The sequence below is a fragment of the Heloderma suspectum genome, chromosome 6 (genome assembly GCF_057233095.1).
Source record: "Heloderma suspectum isolate Gila_16-S chromosome 6, 16-S_ref, whole genome shotgun sequence".
Lineage (NCBI taxonomy): Eukaryota > Metazoa > Chordata > Lepidosauria > Squamata > Helodermatidae > Heloderma > Heloderma suspectum.
Genome location: NC_139463.1, coordinates 62,877,452 through 62,890,763, shown reverse-complemented (window position 1 = coordinate 62,890,763; position 13,312 = coordinate 62,877,452).

Here is a 13,312-nt window from a genome sequence, read left to right as displayed (position 1 = left end):
GAAAAGACAGCAGTTCATGACTTTTCTAATGTAGGTCTTGTTAATATTTTTTTTCTGAGTCTGTAAACATTTCAGCAATCACCCTGACAATGCAGGCCGATAATGTTCAGCATTACTATACCCGTATTGCAGGGAGACAGGGCTGTGGCTGAGAAAGTGTGGGTTACACCAGCCCTGCAAAATAGCCCAGAGTTGTCGTTACAATTTTGCAGGTGTGTGTGCATGCATGTGTGTGTGTTAGAGTAGTGCATGACAACTCTGCAGTGTAGTCCAGTCTCCTGGTGTGTTGGTTTTTAGGGATATGCAGGTCAGGCTGTGAAGTTGCCTGTAGCAGCAGTGCAATTCATTAAGTGCTAAAGGGGAGGGTGTGTGTTTGTATAGAGATTTAAAAGAACTTGCCATTTTTAGTTCTTGCAGGAGGCCCAAGTGGAACCTCTCCCCATCTCTCTCTTAGTGCTGGTCCTGTAGCCAAGACACTGCCTCACCCCCCGTGTGTGCCGTGCACATGACCTTAACTTGGATAATTACCCGTGTGTCAGCGTGGGTTGCCGTGTCGTCCAAACCTGGGGTCGCTTCATACCCACCCTACAACCCACAATGTGCAGCAGGGGTTGTAGGGTGGGTCCAAAGCCGCCCCTGCCACTCGCCAGGTTCGGATGGCACAGCAACCTGAGCTGCGGCAGGGGTAATTATGCAAACTGCAGTCATGCAATGCAACCTGTGCAGCATGCACAGGGGTGGGGGTGGGGATAAGCTACACTGGCTTCTTTGACCCCTGTGATCATCCCCCCAGAGTGCCAGTGTTTTGTCAAGGTAGCTGAGTCTATTGTGTGCTGCCTGGAAAGCAGAGCCTGCGGGGGGACGGGACGGGACTGAAATTTGAGCAGTTCCCCCCCATGCCCTTCAGGGCCATTAGTGAGATGCAGTAGCAAAGGCTGCTCTCCCTTGGAAAACATGATAGCGGTTATACCATTAGCGCTAATCAGCTTTTACATTATATCAAGAGCACCTGTTTCTCTCCTTTCCCCTTGTTTTGTTTTATGGCTTAACAGCCAACCTGATAAGAATTCTGAGTAACTCAAAAGGTCGGTCAGCACTTTGACTTTTTAGCTGGTTTAGATTATTTATTATATTTTTAATATGCCCAATAAGCAACGTAAAGTAAAGCTGGGAAGGGTGTGTGTGTGTGTGTGGGGGGGGGGGGGTTAGGGAGAATGGGGTGTGTCTGCATATGAAAGGGTGTGTGTCCCTCTGTGTGAATGTGAGTATGATGTGAAAGTGTGGGTGGAGTGCTGGCAGTGTCTCTACCTACACTGGGCAACGGTCCCACTCACTGCTGGCATGCAGCCTCTGCCATCCCAGCCCAGGGCTGATTTGGCCCTCAGTCCAAAAATGGTTCCGTGGTCCACACCTTCTGAGAAGATCTGCCCCGCATCTCTCTCTGCCTGTAAAGAACACTGCTGCTGACAAGAACAGCTTCCATAGTGTTAAGTATGCTTTAATTTACACGGACGTGCATATTACATACATGAAACTATAAACCCATACATGAGGGATCTTTTGGCGGTGAATTGGGGGCACTTAGAAAAACCTGTTACCGCCCAAACCTGAAAGAGTCAGAGACCACAATGAGGTCCTTGAAAGCAATTCTTTGCTTCATTGAAGAAGAATGTAAAATGAATTAAAATCACACGTCAGGGGAATTAGAACCATGCACACATCCGTACATTAGCACTGAGAAGATGAAAGATAACTAGCATTTAAGCCAGTAGGGAAGCTAGGTACACTGGGATGTATAGAAAACTGTGTATGTTGTGTGTGCGTGTGTGTTCAAAACAGAAGTGTTCATTTCTAGCAAGGCATGTGCATTCAAAAAGGGTTGATGGAAGTTGGGCACCGCAGTTTTAACTCCTAGCAAGATTTGAGTGCGTGTGTGTGCGTGTAGATGATCATGGAGAAAGGGCACGAGAGTGGGAAGGAAGAGAGAAGTTTCATCCTGGGATAATCTGAATGGGGAAGAAATACTGTTTTGGTGGGTTGTGAGAGAGCTTTGGAGGAGGGAGTTAAAGCAGATGAAAGTGGAGGGAGAGGCATAAAGAGCAAAAGCCAAGAGTTTTTGGTGTTTGGAAAGGGGTGGAATATTAGGAAAGGTAGGAAAAGAGAATAATTGGAGTATGGTTCACTTAGAAGAAAAACAGAGAATAATGCAAAGATTTGCCTCTTCATATCTGCTGACTTGTGAAGCGATGGGAAGCTCTGTTGAACTCCTTCGCTGGAAAAGAAGGGGAGATAGAGAGGAGGAAAAGGGGTTGCGGGGGGGGGGTCCTTCCTGGATGAAAGGAAGCCTCTTTCCCTCTGACTCTGTGTCATCCATGCATCTGGGTTGCTCTTTTTATCCCTCTTCTCAGGATTTAGTAATCAAAACAAAACAAGCTCTTTCTCCGAGATTGCTCATCAGAAATTGGAAAATGGGTTTTTAGGTATCAGACTTTAAGGGTGCAATCCTATGGCTTGAGCCCTGGGTACTGGTAAGCCCCTGAACTTGGAGGCTTACGGGGATCCTATAAGGGGCCTCCTTCACTACATTTAAGCTAGACCTTCGCCAGTCTAGCGGGGGCCTTGGGGAGGGGGAGGGAAGGAGGTTGGGGTAGCAATAGGAAAAGGTGTAAGCCAGCCCCCCTGGCCCCCTCCCCTCCCCCAGGAACAAGCCCTTTTGCCCGCCTCTGTGCTTGTTCACGGAGAGGTAGCCTGCGTGGTTTTTTCCAAGCCAGCCCTGAGGGGGATGGGGAAGGGGTAGGGAGCTCAGTTTCCTGCCTACGAGGTTGGAGCCCTGTCTCCAACCTTGTATCCAGGAAACCGAAGAATCCTATGTCTCCCCAGACGGTGTCTAGGGGGCATAGGATCTCTCTCTAAGGGAAGGAAAAAGACAGTGGGCTCCCCTTTCCTTCAGGAGAGCCAGCGTAGTGTAGTGCTGAGACTGTTGGACTGGGAGCCGGGAGATCTGGGTTCTAGTCCCCACTTGGCCATGGAAGCTCACTGGGTGACTTTGGGCCGGTCACAGACTCTCAGCGCAACCTACCTCACAGGGTGGTTGTTGTGAGGATAAAATGGAGAGGAGGGGGATAACGTTAGGCGCCTTGGGTTCCTCACAGGAGGAAAAAAGGCGGGGTATAAATGCAAGTGAGGAAAGGGTGGGAGCTGATGGATAGTATTTTTGCATAAATATATCTCCGGCTGTCTCCATGTAAGCAAGATAGCCAGGAGACAAGATGGGCTTCCATGAAGAGTTCAGAGAATCTCAACGAGCTCGAATATCGTGTGTTCGCTAGTCCCTAGAAAAAACTCACACAGATCTCCATAGTTGGATCACCTTTCAAATTCAAGTGCTGTTTCATTCATTTATCATTAATTCATTTTACATGATAAACAAAAACATTGCGCCACAGAGTGGCCCATTGCCAGCGGCAGAGATACAACAGGCCACCCACTTTCTCTCTCTCTCTCTCTCTCTCTGTTTCTCTGTGCTTTCTCAACCACGAACATTAGAAAATTAGGAACCTCCTATGAAATCTTTTCTCTTTTGGACCAAGTGGCTTTTTAATACAAGGCTTTACTTACTCAACGTGTGTAGAATGAAGATTTTTAGAAAAGTCAATGTGCAGAATTAGAGAATGATAATTTGACATATACAACCCTCAAATCTGTGATGCATTTCTGCACCTAGAGAGGGTTCTGCGATTTACAGGAGAGGGCCTTCAGGGCCTTCGTTGTTTGAGAATTTCTGCTTGCAGTAAAATAGGTTGAGGTTTGATGAGAAAGTAAGCCCTGCATATATTTCACTTTCCCCTGAAATTCTATTAATTCTCAAGGTGAAAAATCCCATTCCCACCCCCCCCATGGGTGCAAACGTTTTGAGAAAATTATGTCTCTATGCTTAATTACTACAATAAAATGTTTTATATTCCCTATAATACTGCTAAAGCAGAAAACATAAAAGATTGTCCTTCCTTCTTGCAATGACTGGCAGCATCTGTTTGTTAGAATGTAGAGTTCTTGTCAGATAATTGAAGAAAAACTGCTCCTTCCTTCAGGATTCTCAAAAAAGGAACCCCCCTTTTCAGGGTTTGCATCCTGCAAATTCACTCCAGAAACGAGATAGTTGGTAAAAAGCCAGAAAGTTATTTTACAAGCCTACTTTTCACCTTCATACAGATATGGTAAGCAATCCAGCAGACAGACACTTTGTGGCGATCTGTACACCAGCATGGATTGCTAAACCTGGAAAGTTAGTAAGTTATTGATTCTTGGAACATGTAGTCCCAGATGAGTATTAACATTTCAGTTTGAAACATTAAAAGCAGCTGCAGCTGCTGGTGGCGATAAAAGGATCCCCTGGTGTGTGAAGAACACACAGTGATTAATCCACCTCTCAGAATACTAGAATTCAGGAAAACCCAGTAAAAGTGATGGGCAGTAGATTAACTTTGGATGTTTGCAAACAACCACCAAACAAATGGTTTTCTTCCACATTCATATCCATATCAGGGACTGGGGGACCAGCATTGTCGTATGCAATGCAGCAGTCAAGCAAGGGCATGCTATAGTGTGACATGAGTTGCCTGCCCTGTGGCGGGTCGGTACCAAGATGCCCCTTCTGTGATCTGGAAGTAGAGAGATATCCAAGCAAAGGTAGGCGCCACCCTGCATGTGGTGCAAAAGGCCTGGGTTCAAATCTACCTGGGTCACAGTGGGCTTCATAGATGTGATCTGAAGGAGGGCTGAGGAATCTTCTCTTACCAGCACCTATTGGATTCCTTCACTGCTTCTTGCAGATATGTGTCCTCAATGGATAGGAGCAAGCAGGACATGCAGACCCACCCATAGTGAGTCCTGATCACTCTATGATCCTGGATTTTTTTTTTTTACCTCTCCTTCAAATCAAGCCATGGTGATTGCCTGCTTTCAAGGACAGCATCTTCTGCTATGCAACCTCCTTTCCCTGCTCTTCACCTAACTGTTGAACTAAATCATTATAATAAGCAAGATTCATGTTGTAATCTGTGTGGGTTTTTATTGATCCCCCCCCCTTTGTTCTGCTTGTGAACCCTTGACTGCACAACCACTCAAATCAAGTGTGAAAGCACACTGTTGCACATGCTATTGCAGTGCTCTGGTGGAATTTAAATCTTCCCCTTCTGAAAATCTATTCCTCCTTGCAGGAGGTATCTATAGTTGGGGGACCAATTTGGAACAACCAGTTTAAATGCAGAAGGAATTGAAATGTGCCTTATCTAAGTGGTTATTAAAACTACTTTAAAACTGCTTGAACTAAGTAGTGTTGGCATGCAGTGATAATGTATTACTGCTGCTCAAAAATGGAGGGGACAGAACACCTAGGCCCCATTTACACGAGCCTTTTACGGGCAGCTGTGAGTCAAGGTCCTTCGGGACATACGATGCAGTCGGCACTTTGCAGCCATCTGTGGTTTTCTGCCTGAAAAGGCGGATTTCCGAAGAGGCGTTTTGCCGCAATGTTTTTGATTTCCTGCGGGTTTCCCGCAGTTGCAAGCCATCTGTCCCTTCCCCAAACTGACTTTGCATTTTGCGGTGGGCATGTTATAGGTGTGCCGAGTGCTTGCGTCACTCTGTGACGCCCCTTCACTCCCCCCGTTCCTTCACAGTTGCGCAGTTATGGAGGCACGGAGAGCCATTTTCATTTATTTAATCACGCTTTTGCATGCTTTCGCAGCTTCGCAATGGCTGTTTTGGAGTCAGTGTCCAAGGGCCAGGGAGTCTCGGGGGAGCAGAAGGTCCAGGACCAACTTTGCTCCAGCCACCATTTCAGAGTGATGGGTAGGCGCGTGCCTCTCACGCCTTGGCGAGTGCGAACCATCACGAGCGTATTGGACTGGGGAACCGCCAAACCGTTGGTGGTTCCCCAGCCATCGTGCACTAGATTAATGCTATACACAACACACTGTGGTAAAAGTCCAAAACTGGACTTAGAGGTCCGTGCCCAGCTGCCCTTCAATTAAGCTCTGGACACGCAGGTAAGATCCAACTCGAGTTTATTCGTGTACAACGAAGGCAGCTCTGTCAACCCAGAGCCAGCGCAGATCAACACTCACCAGTTACATTTATAATCATAGTGTGGCTAAATAAGTGACGTCAGCCAAGCCTAGCACGCATGTCTGCTCATTATCAACTAAACTTTTACTGAACCACCACCCCCAGCTTCTTCCCTGAGAGTTTCTGCAACTTTCTTAAAATTTATTACCCAATTATTTTGGAAGCACGATGATGCATAGGTGTGGGGTGAGTTGCTGTGCCAACAAGATAACGTATCTCTAGTCCTAGCAGTTTCTCCTTCAGTATGGAAGAAACAGAGACAACAGTTTTAGGCCTTTGAGGAATCTGCCACATAGGTATGAAGAAGCCGAGACGACATGGCTTTGCCTTAGTTATTTTCCACAACGCACACCCCATATCTTTTTCCTGATCGGTAACCACCAACTCTGACCCATATTGTACACATGCACCTATCTATTTATTTCGAAATGAAAACCTTCAGTCAGCAATTGTTCATTAAACAACCCCTTCGCCTCCCTTAGCCCTCAGAATTGTTTCTGCTCAGAGCACAGAGGCCGGGTCTTAGCAGGTCCTGCACCCTGATCGGCTTCCTCCTCTTCTTCCATTGGCTCTGAGGGGTGCGCGTCTCAGAGCCTGTCACTGGAAGTAGCCTATGTATGTTTTGCTTGACAAGCTTAATTTGTGGTTATTTACCAGCTATTCCACCCCCCAGCCATAGGGAGTTGAAAGGAAAATGGAGCTCCAAGCTGGCCACATGCTTCTTTTTGTGGGCCGGTATCTTGAAGCTGGCCAGGAAAACTTTACTAATGAGAATGCAAGCCTTTAAAAGCTTGCCTGGCACCTACACTGTATTCCTTTCGGGGCCAGGTGAAGACCTTTTTATTTTTCCAGGCATTTTAGCATTTTAGCTTTCTAAACTTTTAGCTTTGCTGTTTTAAATTTGTATTTTAAACTCCTGCACTGCTGCTAGGTTTTATTGTGGTTGTATTGTTGTATTGTGGTTTTAATGTTCTATATATTTTAAATTGTTTTATTGTGTGCTGTTTGGTTTTAATTTTTGTGAACCACCCAGAGAGCTTTGGCTATTGGGCGGCATAGAAATTAAATAAATAAATAAATTTAAAAGGGAGGGAAAAGATCAGGCCTGAGCTAGCAAGATGTAAACTGAACAGTCACATACGAACTGTCAGAACAGACTAGTAGATGAGCTAACCCCAGAAACTCCCATCTGCACTGCGATATAAACCAACATGTATTTAAGCTCATACACATGTCAGGGTTGGAACTGAGCCCATAGAGCCCCAAAGCAGCTCTGATTCTGAGGAAGAGCTACAACCCATGGGAGAGGAGCCCGCTCGTCTCTCAGAGGTGCAGCTGCAGGGAGAAGACCCCCCTGCTCGCATTCCTGAGAGTGATAGTGACCCTGGCAGCGAAAGAGCGGGAGATTGGTTGTTGCCAGATGCAAGGCGCTGGTGCAGAGAGAGGCACGAGGTGGAGGGTGCCAAGAGGAGGCGCTCAGCCCGCTTGGCACTACGGCAACGGCTGCATCCCAATGCCCCATGGGTAAGGGCGGAAGCCTCCCCTTCTAGCCCATAAGTTTCAGAGCTTCTCCTGCCCTTCTCCAAACGGGGACCAACTGTGTACATGGAGCTTAGGTTACTCTGCTATGATACACTATGCAGTTCCTTGCTTAGTCGCTGGCAGTTAGCATCTGAAAGAGTCAGTAGGTTGTAAAGGAATAAAGCCTTGGAAAGCATCCCTTTTGTCTGCGTCTTGTTTTGGCTACTGGAGGGGACTTTAAGAGGCAGCTAGGGCGCTCCGGACAACACACAATTCACATCCTATGGTAATTCCAGCTGTCAGCGGGCATGGCTCTGCCATACCCAAGTACTCCTCCCTTTCCCCAGATGTCGATCTCGGCGAATGAACTTTGGCGCAAGCTCAGACTCCATTTTGGATTTAGGTCCCCTGCTTCGCACAGGCCCAAGGCCAGAACCTGACAATGCAAGTCAAACCTCCGAGCCCGTCTGCCCCACAGAGAAGCCAACAGTGGCACAAACATTTTCTCTCTCCCTCCACTGTGTGAAGGGAGCTCAGTGTTCAGGGACTGTGGTTATTGTGAAAATGACAGTAATTCTTGATGAATCCCCTCTGGATTTTCATCCAGCAAGTCAATAACAACTAAAACCAGGAGAAAACATGCTTCAGGTAAATACACTCTGAGCCCTTCTGTGTGGGGCTGGGCTGGTGTCTGATCACTTGGTGTCTGGTAATTTCTTGCGAAGATCGACTCCCCCTGCTGTGGGCTGTAAAGTTGGCTCTCTTTCAGGTTTTGTTTGTCTCTGACCTAGGAGTAAGGTCTCTCTGTGCTGCTGATGATTTGGCTGCATCTGCTACTGTTTTGGATGGTGTCTCAGGCCACCCAGAGGATGCTGAGGACCACCTGCCCCTTCACCAGGCCTAACGAATTGCAAGAATATCACAGCCCCGGAGACCTCATTGTCGGTGGGAATTTACCACTTGGCATGTATTATCATGAAGAGACACAAGACTTCCATAGTTTAGCCCTAGTAGACTTCAGCACTCATCCTTTGTAAGTTTCCACAAGAGGGATCTGGGGCAGATGTTTGTCTGCTTTGCTTTCAGATTGGAGAACTACTTCCAGGCTTATCAAAATTTGGCTTCAGTGTGTAATGAGAAGCAGCGGGTTCTTCTCCGGCTTCATAGCAACATAGTAAGCTGCTTTGTACTCTCTGTGTGTGTGTGCGTGTGCAAGGCAGCGAATGGGAACTTGGAGGCTGGGATTTGGGGACTCATCCAAGAGGTTGGGAGGATACTTCAGATTTTGGTTCACCCTCCCAATGAAGTCACTGTCAGGTGGTGTGCTTATAATTGCATTTGGAATAAACGATTTTCAATTTTTGGGCCAAAAGCTGGCTTTGCAGAGTGATTCTAGTGAATCGAGTTGTGGAGTGGGGGCGTGATCTAGGTAGAGTTTTCCCTCATGTATCTGCATCCTTCCTAACTAGGAGAACACTTGACCTGAGGCTGTTTGGTGGAAGGAGGGTAGGCAGAGTAAGCGATATTTTTGTTTCGTGTTAAGAATTGGAAAATGACTAAGAAATGCCCTCCGGCCCCTGGACTGACTTCAGCGGTATGGAAGGTAGACCTGGATTTACTGGTAAATCTCTGGGTGATCTACAGTAGCTCAGCAATAATTTCTGATTCTCCATTGTTTCATAACAACAGTAACAAATGAACGCTTTCCTGCCCTATATTATACTTGGGGGTAATCAGGAGTGAGGTCTTGTGCCTGTAAGCCCTGTTAAGCTCTGGAACTCAAAACACTGCCCACCTCCAAATACTTTAATTGAAAGCACAAGTTTGTTTGTTTTTGCACCAGGCTCCGGTTGGGGGATCTCAGGGTGGTAGTAAAAAATGAAATAGTTCCTGCCCACTCCCAGTCTAAATCAGAAGTTTCCAGCCTTAATTTCCCAGCTACTAGACTCCTATCATCCATGGCCAAATGCTGGCTGGGGACAATAAGGTCTGAAGTGCAAAAAAATCTGGGGACCCAAGTTTGGTAAACAGGGATCACATTCCCATGGGTGGGCACTTCAGGCATTTAGCAGGGTGGAGATACGGTTCTATAGAATGCAATAACTGTGTGTGGTTTTTTTTAGCCCTAGAAGTAAGTCCTCTGGTAATCAAAGGCTGAAATAATCAAAGTAAGTCCTTTGATAATCAAAGTCTGAAAATCTGGAGACCCAAGTTTGGTAAGCAGGGATCACATTGTAGTAAAAACGTAACCTAAAAGCCATTGTATGTGCCTTAAGCAACACGTACTATTGTGAGAGCTGTGCATGCCTGGAATGAGTGAGCATGAGTGACCCTAAGATAAGGTAGCCAGGCAAACTGCTGGCAACCATTCAAAGTGACATGCTGGCTAAGGAATGTAAGCTGAGGTGATAAAACTGTAGCGCGGGAGTTTCCCAGGGTCAACTCTGCTTTTGAGCGTGAGCTCCTTTGTTGAACTGTTTGCAAACAATAAAATCAAGTTGGACCCAGCCTGAAGTTGACTCTCCTCTTTGGGGCAAATTGGACTAGCCTCCAGGGGGCGAAACTAGCATTTTGTGCAACAATCTGGCAAGCAGTCAGGAGTCCCCTTGGACCACCCTGGGGTCAAACGACAAGACCGGCGAAGGTGCCTGTGGGGTGTGCTGGACCGCCTTTGAGGTCTGCCACGGCACCAGAGAATGGGGGTCGAGACACCTGGGAGGTTAAACGTGTGGACTCCGTTGATTGAGTCAACCAGGCTGAACGGGTCCGAAGGGACGGCACCAGGGTGCTGGGTGGAGTAAGTATTTGATTTCCCTTGTGTCTTTCTGTTTGACGTGCCTTCGGAGCGTCTGCGGTTTGTCAGGCTCCGTGTATGGTTTTGAAAAGAGGTAGGCACAATGGGGTCGGGTAGCTCCCGTTAAGAAAACTCTGCAACCCCACTGGAATGCATGCTCAGGAACTTTAGGAAGTTCAAAGGAGATTTTAGAATTAAGATGGCCAAGGGTAAATTGACCTTCTTTTGCCAACTGGACTGGCCAGCATTTGGAATTAGTTGGCGAGACATAGGATCCTTCGATGTAAATCTTATAAATGCTGTATATAAAAATGTGGTGAATAATGGGCAATGGGATCAATTCCCCTATATTGATTGTTGGTTGAATTGGTGCGGAAAGAATCCCCCTTAGTTACAGAAGTGTAAATGTGTAAATGTGTTACTGGCAAAGGACCGCAGGGGCAAGAGACCCCGGGTGCTGTCTGAATCAAGTAGTGAGATAGATTTGCCTCAGGGAAAGTGAGGTTATCGGCATTTGGATAAGTGCTGACCAAAATCCACTGAAGGCGAGAAAAGGTTGAATATAAAGTTCAGTATTGTAAAGTCATGATGGTATGCTCCGCGGTAAAGCCCAAAGCCCCTGTTCTCCCCGATTCAAGCCCCACGGAAGGAGTTTGAAGATTGGGAGACCCTGCCCAAGGTGCCCTGAGCTCCCCCCCATCTTATTTGGTCTGTTAGGTTGGGAGGAGAGGTTGTTGGGGGAGGGAGGGGGCCCTCCAGAGACAGTTTGTCTGCCACCATATCCAAGTTTGTTAGAAGAAGCAAAAGCAGTTCAAAAAGTTGCAACTTCTGAAGAAAGAGATTTGTTTGAAATCTTAAAGACTGCGGCAAAATCAAGAAACAAAGACAGAGCAAGTTCTTAAAATATCACGGTCTGTGTAAGCTTATCTCTGTCATCCTGCTCAGAGCAGAGCCAAGGGGGAGCTACCTAACCCCCCTCGCCTCCGCTGGTTTAGCCTTAGCAAGCAGAGAGGCTGGAAGGTGTCTGTGAGGACCTGACAAAAGAGTGAGATTTACAAAAAACAAGAAAAGCATCGCAGCTGGAAAGCTGAGCAGCACTGCTCTGTTCTTATCTGTGGAGGACTCTAGAAGAGGTGTAAGGTTACACCTTCTCCATTTGAACTGATGAAGAGACAGAGAGCTTTTGTTAAAAACATCCCATCTTTATGGCCCAAAGCCTTCTTTGTTTAAATCTATCATTGTTCAGACTTTTGAGAGGCACTCTGCACGTGGACTGGAACTTTGGACAGTTAAAGGCTTGCTGTAAAAAGTACTGTGAGGCTTGTCATAGCCTTAAACTCCCGTTGTTGTAGATTGTGTGTTTGTGATCAGCTCAGTGTACAGTTTGATTTGTGATTTCAACACTCAGCTAAAAAGCTGCCTTTGACTGAAAGAACTGGGCATGTTTCGCCTTGAGAAGAGAAGGCTGAGGGGAGATAGGATAGTGCTCTTCAAGGACTTGAAAGGTTGTCACAGACAGGAAGGCCAGGATCTCTTCTCGATGATCCCAGAGTGCAAGACATGGAATCATGGGCTCAAGTGACAGGAAGCCAGATTCCGGCTGAACATCAGGAGAAACGTCCTATTAGAGCAGTATGACAACGGGACCAATTCCTGAGGGGGGTAGTGGGCTCTCCCACACTGGAGGCATTCAAGATGAAGCTGGACAGCCATCTGTCAGGGATGCTCTGACTTGGATTCCTGCACTGAGCAGGGGGTTGGACTCGATGGCCTTGTAGGCCCCTTCCAACCCTACTATTCTATGATTCTATGATTTCCAAGGCTTTGATTTCATTTATCCTAATGAAGCATACAGATGCAAATTGCTAGAGATTCACAGACTACAAAGGAAACAGCCTTCAAAAAGTTCAAAGAGAAACTACGAAAGTTAGTTTCCCTTTAAAAAGGGGGGCAGCAAATTCTCTTAACTTAAGAGGTGAGAGGGAACGATCCCCCCCGTGATACCTCTAAGCCCAGCTGTGTTTCTGAAGCCTGAGAAAGTTCCTGCCCCATGTGTTCCAGCTCTTTCTCAAAATCTGAACTGTTCTGACGTTCCATTTGCTCAGAGGCAAACCTGACACTCTGCTAAAACTCATGCAGCGTGGAGTTGCCGATGCAAAAATGGTGGCTTGGAATTCTTTGCATGTATAAGAATGCCCTTCCCTTGATCTTGATGGGCCCTGACCATGCAGTCAGTGGAGCAGTATAATTGTTAGATCTGCTCCTCCATGCCCTACGATGCAAAACAAATGTTTTCCAGTCATGGTGTTAGATTTTAATGATATAAAAAAGGTATAAAAGAAGGCAGAAGAAAGTAGCAGACGAAAAGGCTTAAAGAAGAAAAAGAGCTTATCCCAAATGTGTGTCATTGAAATTAGTAAGAAGGTCTAAGCAAGTGAGTCTCTGTCGAAGCAATGGCAAACAGCCTAACTTGCAGAGAAGACAAATAAAGAGTTAAAGTCAGTGCATGGTACAGGGCGTTTGAAACATGATCTGCAGAACAGGCAAGCCAAAAGATAAGTGTGCCCGTTACACTTGTAGAGGGGGCACATATAGAGGGGGGCTATAGTAGCCATAAAAAGGGGCGAAGCCCTCATATGAAGCTTTAACGAGAGCCAGTGTGGTGTAGTGGCAAGAGTGTTGAACTAGGAGCTGGGAGATTCGGGTTCTAGTCCCCACTCGGCCATGGAAGCTCACTGGGTGACTTTGGGCCAGTCACACACTCTCAGCCCAACCCACCTCACAGGGTTGTTGTGAGGATAAAATGGAGAGGAGGAGGATAATGTAAGCCACCTTGGGTTCCTTGCAAGAGGAAAAAAGGCAGGGTAT